This window comes from Chenopodium album, chromosome 3, assembly GCF_948465745.1.
Source record: "Chenopodium album chromosome 3, dcCheAlbu1.1, whole genome shotgun sequence".
In the NCBI taxonomy this organism is placed as follows: Eukaryota; Viridiplantae; Streptophyta; class Magnoliopsida; order Caryophyllales; family Amaranthaceae; genus Chenopodium; species Chenopodium album.
Window position 1 is genome coordinate 16602564 of NC_137836.1, and position 6842 is coordinate 16609405.

The window sequence follows — 6842 nt, forward strand, 5'->3', positions numbered from 1 at the left end:
AATTTCATCACCTCCTTCTTGACTACTTCTTGCATGTTGGGATTTAATCTTCGTTGGGGTTGAATGCAGGGCTTGTAATTTTCCTCTAGATGAATCTTGTGCATGCAAAAATCAGGGCTAATACCCTTGAGATCATCAATACTGTACCCTATAGCCTTCTTATGGGTTTTGAGAACCCCTAGAAGTTGGGAAGATTATAGGTCAGTGAGTGCAGTACTGATGATCACGGGGTGTAGTTCCTGTTCATCAAGAAAAACATATTTCAAATGAGAAGGGAGAGGTTTTAGCTCAGGTTTCTTGACCTCTGCAGGTTTTGATTCCTGAACTAAATTCACTACCTTCATTGTCTCCTTGGGGCTTAACTCTTCTAAGGAAAGAGCCTTTTCAATATCCTGTATCTCATTACCCCAAATGCTTGCATTGTCGCTAGATAAATTCCCGTAGAGAACTTCCTCTAAGGGATCCTTCGCAAGAACCTGTGGCAAGCTGTCAACACAAATATCGTCCATTATATCAATTGTATCAATGAAGCAACAATTTTCCTCTAACATAGGCCCTTTCAAAACCTTCCCTAAATTAAAGGTAACATTATCGTCACCTACAGAAAGGGTTAGTTTACCATTTTTCACATCAATAATCGCTCCTGCAGTGTGGAGGAAAGGCCTACCTAATATAATGGGTATTTGTGTGTCCTCTGCCATATCTAAAACAACAAAATCAACCGGAATAAAAAATTTACCAACTCTGACAGGTACGTCCTCTAAAATACCTAAGGGATATTTACCGAACGATCTGCCATTTGCAAAGTTATATTAGTAATTTTTAATTCTCCCATATTTAATTTAGCGCAGATAGATGATGGCATGACACTGACACTAGCACCCAAATCACACAAAGCTTTATCAATAAAAACATTCCCAATGTGACAAGGGATAGAAAAACTACCGGGATCCTTTAATTTAGGAGGGGATTTATTTTGCAAATAAGCGCTACACTCCTCTGTGAAAGCTACAGTTTCTACTTCATTAAAGGCCCTTTTCCTAGTCAGAATGTCTTTAATGAATTTAGCATAGGTAGGTACTTGAGTGATTAAATCAGTGAAAGGGATTGTTACCTGCAGGTTTTTCACAACCTCTAAAAACTTACCGAATTGTTTATCAAGCTTACTCTTCAGTTGTCTATTAGGGAATGGAAGCTTGATAACTGGGCTCTGCACATCTCCTCCCTTATCCTGCAATTTACCCTGCACAGAAACATTAGTAGGGTTAGTATCTATTTGTAGCCCTGCAGGGCTAGCAGGATTACTGTTTGGTATAGAGGAATCTAGATCAGGAACTGGTCCATCTTCCTTTGGCATAGGAGGTCCATCATAATGTGAACCACTCCTTAGAGTGATTGCATTAGCATAATCTGTAGGATGGATAGGTTGTGATGGTAGAGCACCCTACTGACGGGATTGTAGGGTAGATGAAAGTTGTGCAATTTGATTGTCCATGATTTTATTATGGGCTAGAATAGAATCAATTTGCGCATCCCTACTCTCCATATGCTTTTGCATATTGGCAAGCATTGCTCTAATTTCTGTCATGGCAGGGTCGGAAGATGATGAGGGTGATGCTTGGCTTTTCTGGCCGGCATTAGGATGGTAATATTTTTGCTGTGGTGGTGTTTGCTGTTGGTTGTTGTGGAGGTGGAGGGTTTTGTACATTGGTATTCCGGTATGAAAGATAAGGATGATTTTTATAACCGGCATTGTAGGAATTGGAATAGGGGTTATTTTTCCTATAGGTTTGAAAGGCATTAACTTGTTCCATAGAGCTCCTACAATCTTGCTCCCAATGACCTACAATTCCACAATTTTCACAAAAAGCTTCATGGTTAGCAAAAACAGAAACATTAGCTACAGAGTTAGGAGCAGCAGTAAGATTATCTAATTTTTAACAAATAGATGTTAATTGAGCTTGCAAAAAGGATACGGAATCGACATTATGTTTTCCCTTATTTGCAAACCCCCTCGGATTCCCATATTGGGAATTGTGTATTTCCATGTCTTCGATAACCTGTCCTGCATCATCCACATTTAAATTCATAAACCTCCCACTAGCTGCCGAATCTAGTACTGATCTAGAAGAATTTCCAAGTCCATTATAAAATGCTTGGATCAATTGTCATTGTGCTAGATTGTGGTGGGGGCACTCTCTCTGTAGATCCTTGAACCTCTCCCAAGCCTCATATAATGTTTCATCGGCCTCTTGAGCGAAGTTCTGAATAGCACTTCTTAGCACCGCTGTTCTCTCTGCAGGATAATATTTATTATAGAAATTCAAAGCAAGAGTTTCCCAGTCAGTAATACCAAGTGCAATTCTATTCAAACCATTAAACCATAATTTTGCTTTGCCACATAATGAAAAGGGAAAAAGAATCTCCCTGATTTGGTCTTGCGTGACCCCGGCTTGTCTAATGGTGTTACAATATTGGCAGAAATCTGCGATGTGAAGATTGGGATCTTCACCCTTAGCTCCGCTGAACTGCTTCCTTTCTATCATAGTGATAAATTGGGGCTTGATCTCAAATTGAACTCCATCTAGAGCCGGAGTGGGAGTAAGGTGCAGGAAATCTGTGAGCTTCGGTTGCGAATAATCACTTAGTTTCTTCTGGGCCGTCATCTCTGATTCTGAAGGAATATCTATATCACTAGAATCAGGGGGAGGATCTCTTCGATCGTTGTCCTCCTCGGAACCCGCCAGAATTTGTCTATAGAGTCTCCTTTGCCTATGAAAAGAACGCTCGATCTCAGGATCAAAAGGGATGTCACCTGATCTAGAACACCTGGGCATAAACAAAGAACTAAAGACAAATATGAGATTTGCCTCAAAGAACTAATGTTCTCTGAGGCAAAAGGGGGGATAATCTAGACTACAAAAATATAATCAGAAAATAAAAATAAAACCGTTTCCCCGGCAACGGCGCCAAATTTTGACAGGGTAAAGTCGTATCCCCTAATAAAAAATAATTACCTAAATCACTAACTACAGTAGATAGGGAAGTAGGGTCGAACTCCACAGGGAAACAAGTCTTTTTAATTCTAATTAATTATTATACTCTAAATTATCTAAGTAACCAATATTTTGAGGTAAGAATTCTATACTACGAAGAATAAGTTTAGGGAGAAAAGAATCAATAATAAGGAAACCTAGGGACACAGGTTCACCAATAATTAATATTCCGGGATAGAACGAAGTAATTAATAATTAACAATGCATAGATAACATGATTAGCAGGCTCTCGTAATTTATTAATCAACATAGATCTAACAGGCTCTCGCAATTTACTAGACCTAAGTTCCTATTAAAAATAGCCTTTAATATTAAATCAACATCTGCTCGATTTATTAATTCAATATTGCTAAACATTCACAATCAAATTACATCTGCTCGATTCATAATCTAATTGCAAAGAATTAAAACAATTCAATAGGAAATAATCATACAATATCAACAATCAATAATAACAAACTATCCCTTCATATTAATTATGGATCCCCATAAACCCTAGAATTAAACTACTCACTAATCATCATAACTAAATCAATCAAATAAATAATTAAAAGCATAAACAAGACAACAATTAAAATAGCTGAAATTAAAAAGGGAAGAAATTATACCAAAGTAAATATGGAATTAATGAAGGAATTAAGAACAAAAGTTTAGAGAGAATTTAAGAGAGAGAAAAATACTAAGTAGAGAGAGAAAGTCTAAGAAAAGAGGTAACTAATAATTCCGTACAAATCGTATTTAAACCTTTCCTAAAACACGAATTAAAACTAAACTAATCAGACTCTAGGAAAACACGCGCCCGATCGGGCGAAGGGCCGCCCGATCGGGCCCGCCTTTTTCACAACGCCTAAACTGATGTGCCGCGCCCGATCGAGCCTACGCTCACCCGATCGGGCGCGCCTCTCCCTTGAGAGTGCCCTTGCGCGCATCCGCCCGATCGGGCGTATGCTTGCCCGATCGGGCCCGGTCTTCTTCTTCGAGGCTTGGACTTCGATTGGGCTAGATTTCTCGGCCCAATTCATATTTCCTCTCGGGTCTCGAATACATGGTTCAAATGCCTCGTGATCCCAATTACCGAGCCCTTAATCACCGGCTCTCACCGATCTTGGGCTCCAAAAGTGGTCGTGTCCTTCTAGCTTCCGTAGTCGATCCAATAAGGCCCGGGAAAATGCTCCAAGAGTGCAATTTCCTGTAAAATACAACTAAAACTACGAAAACACTGGAACACACAAATTAGTAATAAAAGTGGCCCGAAAGAGCCAAAAACACTACTAATAACGACCACGGGACGGGGATAAAACACTATATAAACTAAACATATCAAGATTATAACAACAAGTTAGGCTTTGATTTCCACCTTGAATCCCAAGAAAAGTATGGAGAGAAGAGGAGTGAGTTGTTGCATCTTTAGGTGGGGAAAAACTGATGTATTTTGGCCTTCTTTGTACGTGAAATGAGAAGAGGAAGTGAAAGGGTTTGGGAAGAAAATTAATAGGTTTTATTAGGCTTAATGAAGGTGAATATGGCGGGTTACTTAGGTGGAATATGTACAGTAGTAAAGCCTTGTGGCTACCGTGAAGAGTGAGGAGAAAATGGGCTAAATTAGCTCTCATACAAACCCTAAGTTAAGCTACACTAACGGGCTTGATTGAATAATTAGTTGAGGCTTAAGAATGGGATAAGGAAACTAATAAACAAGCCTATCTCAATCTATTTAGTCATGAAAGTGTTAAGGCGAAAATAAACAAAGTCTAGTTGACCCGAAACTAGACTAGGAAAGGGATGTAACGAAAGGTGATATGAAACACGTTTAAAATGATAATGTATATATTATATTATTGATATCTCAATAATAATTACAATAGTAATAATGAAAACAATAGTTTAAATTACGATACAATAATATACATATAGTTCATACTTTACAATATTAGTAATTTAAACAATATCAATTCGATAAACGAGTTATATATATATATATATATATATATATATATATATATATATATATATATATATATCATCGCTATTTATATAGTAATTATATTTTACAAATAACTTCTTTTTAAAAAATTTCCATTAATTTTTTTTTTAAAAAAAATACTAAGGACACATCAGAAAATGACAGATATCATTGTTGGTGTGTCTTTTAGTATATAGTTATTGATTGATTAATTGATGATTGATGGTGATTTTTAGATATAGATGTTTGAGTGCAAGGGTGTCAATTTTGGGCCAAGTTTAATTAGTGTTTAACTCATATCTCATTCGTTTTAAATCGGAATTGGGCTTATGATATATCGTTCAAAAACTTTTTTAAAGGGTAATTCAACAAAATAAGATTTGCATAAAGTCAAGAGGCACAAAAACTAATTAATATAAGTTGGTTAAATTTAATGCACACATAATCTAATGATTGTGATCACTTTGATCAAGCAACATGTTTACTAGAAACCTAAACCAATTGTCCAATTTATCTTATTAGGCATGATTTTAATTGCAAGTCTTGATTAAACATGTAATTGGTGATAACAACTAAAGAAGCAAATATAATATAATAATATTGGAAGTAACTCGATTATATTAGGAAACAAATCAACACATCCTAAACATGATACTAAATAATTATTAATACTAACATAATACAAATAATCAAAATCATCCTTAAACATGATGCTAGCATGACATAAATATAATAGAACTAATTATATCTACTAACTATGATTGCGAAACCTGGTAAACACATCATGAATAGAATGTTAGTAAACTTCAATAAAATTAATAGTTCAAAGTAAACTAGCTTTTGAGCCCGTTCTATGCATGGACGGTTATGCATAAGTTATCATTTTTTACTTAAAACTCACAAACTATTTGAATAACTTTATTTCATTAATTGTCTTTTGACATTTTAAACAAAGTTGGCTTAAAAAAATTTTATAACCAAAATATTAAACCCTTGTTAGATTTTTATATTTTTACATCAAATATAATGCTCTTCTTAACCAAATCTATTTCTCTTAAAGTACGCTTTTGAATATTGTTAGCCTAATGACATGCAAGCAATGTAGACCATGAAATTTCCATAATATTATTATGTGAAACTCTATTTTCTACACAAATTCAAGTCTTTTTTCTTTGCAGCCTCAATTTTTTCCTTTTCAATCATCATCTTTATTATATTCAAAGTTTCATATAGAACTTTGAGAGATATTTCTCTATTTTTTTTTATTAGAACTTCGGTGATGTGAAAAAAAATGTAATGAATATTGTATTTGTATTAGAGAGTAGGGGAAGATAAGAGGTCATTAGTGAATTAAATGACGAAGGTGATTAAAATTGCATTATAAGATAGAGGGGCTATTGGACATTCATATTCGACTTATCTCTCAACATTATTCAAGAGGCTATCAATTTTCAGTAAACAAGCTATTTGTTCAGTTTCCTAAACTAGTCCTATGTACTAAGTCAAATAATCCATCGAGATTTCAATAACACTTTTACTCAATAAGAAACATTTTGCATATCTAGTGGACATTTATATTTGAGTTATCTCTTAATAAAATCCTTTCTCCTTACAAGTAAGGGACTAACTTCTATTCTCGATTAGAGAGTATTTCTCCTCATGAGCATTAGTGAGAGTGCTCTTAAAGGTAGCAATTAACTCAATCAGTTTGATTCAAGTTCAAGCCAACTCAATGTATGCCGTAGAAATTTCCAATCTAATACGGAGTACTAATTAACGTCCTGTTTTGCCTTTCTCTATGCAATTTTTATTTTTATTTTTAT

The 6842-nt window shown here is 35.2% G+C and overlaps 1 non-coding gene across 1 annotated transcript; it reads left to right on the top strand.

Annotated features, from left to right (window-relative positions):
- The first annotated feature begins 2178 nt into the window (after positions 1-2178).
- LOC145626061 (small nucleolar RNA R71) lies at positions 2179-2285 on the top strand. The gene has a single exon (XR_014110932.1). It is a non-coding gene; the product is annotated as a small nucleolar RNA R71 (small nucleolar RNA).
- Positions 2286-6842: the final 4557 nt, after the last annotated feature.